Source organism: Heterocephalus glaber, unplaced genomic scaffold (genome assembly GCF_053883595.1).
Source record: "Heterocephalus glaber isolate CG9 unplaced genomic scaffold, H.glaber_assembly_v1.0 deba00001442, whole genome shotgun sequence".
NCBI classification, from domain to species: domain Eukaryota; kingdom Metazoa; phylum Chordata; class Mammalia; order Rodentia; family Bathyergidae; genus Heterocephalus; species Heterocephalus glaber.
The window spans coordinates 12,040,889-12,042,683 of NW_028258296.1; positions in this window are offsets into that span (position 1 = coordinate 12,040,889).

Below are 1,795 nucleotides of genomic sequence, written 5' to 3' on the forward strand. Positions count from 1 at the left end.
ATTATGCATGACTCTTAATTGTTAAGAAAATGATTTTCTTAGACCTTCATCTTTACAAAAGAAATAATTTTTGTTTCAAAAATAAGTTTCAAAATATATTTATAGCAGAGAAATGTTATAGGGTGAAAATTTTTCCAAACAAAACATTATATTATATTAGGGTCAAATTATGTGAAGGAAGAGGAATGGAAAAACTTCACAGGGGCAAAGTACTGTGTGAAATGCTCAGTCATCCAAGAGCACATTAGGACATCATCCAAGGAGGTGACAGTGGGTATCAAAACACTTCGGTATTTAGATTTCATTGTATTTATTTTAAAATTCAATGAAACACTTGCTACTTATAAATGCCGGAAATTATGTCCTGGCAACTGTTTAAACTAATATTGAAATGGTTTAGATAGCCTAAGATATGTGGAGGGGTGTCTAATGTTTCATATTTATTTTGGGAGACACATAAGCAAGAAAATCTGAAGATCATTGACTATCAGAAGGCGATCGATGCTCTGACCATCTAGAAAGGGGAACGCTGAGGGCTAAAGAAAAAAGGACAATAAAGACTTGTGTAATTTCAAAGTATATGGAGGGCTGAGAGGTCAGTGTTTCAGAGTGGGCAAAGACAAAGACCCTCTGAGCTAGCCATCATTTATTGGGTACACACAATAATTGGAGGGAGAATTGCGTGATTTAGAGGGGTGGCAGAAATCCTATGTCTATTGGGATCTTATGCTGATGAGGGTGGAAAGGAGAGCAATCCTACAACAGTAGGTGGGAGGAGTTAAGCTGATAAGGAATTTTTCCCTCCCGCAGTAGAAACCTTTCTCTTTCTGTATTACTACTGGGTTCTCCAAGAACCAGGATGTCTTCAGCTGATGCACTCTTGCCCTTGAGCGGCACAGCATCACGGGACCATTGAGGCCTCAACTTGTGACTGGAGGCAAAACAGAGTTATGTTTCCACTCACCATAGCTGGTCTTGGGCCAGGCAACATTGGGCTTTAGACAGCGATAGTCATACTTTAATTGTGAAATGATTTCCCCCCAAAATTTATGTAGCATGGCTCTCGACACTGACAGAGATCTATTAGCAAGTAGCTAGTTGAAAAGAACTAATTTGTTTTTTCACATGAGAAACGCTACCTATGCATACTCAAGGAGATCGTGCATTCGACAGCAGGGGGCTTTTTTCTCTTCAAGAGTTTTAAAATTTTTATAGTACATGCGTGTAGTACGTAATGCTTACATTCCATGTGGGGAGTTGGTGCGTGTGCATGCCACATCTCAGTTCCTTTTATCTCTTATCCTTCTCTCCCTCCCTCTCCCTTCTTCCCTTGACCCCCTTCCTCTCTTAGAATGACCTATCTCCTTACTTCTTGTTATCTATTTTTGATTTTGCTCTTCAATTTTTACTCTGAGTTTCTCATATAAGAGAAACTATGTGTTCTTTAAGCTTATGTGTCTGATTTATTTCACTTAACATTATGGTGTCAAGGTGCATCCATTTTCCTACAAATGATTCAAGTCTATCCTTTTGTTGTTGTTGTTAACTTCTTTTATTGGTACATTTTAGGTATACAACACAATTACATTTCTCATTGGGAATTGTACCTTTACATAATGCATCTTGGTTCTTATTTTTTCCCCATTCCTAGCCCTCCCTTCACCCTCTGCACCCTTCCCTATTTACAAAGACTTTATTTCCATTTTTTCCATTTCTCAGCATTTTTCCTTTCCCTTCTTTCCTTTCCCCTGCCCCTCCCACTTCCCCTACCCCTTTGGACCTTTTCTTCCTATTT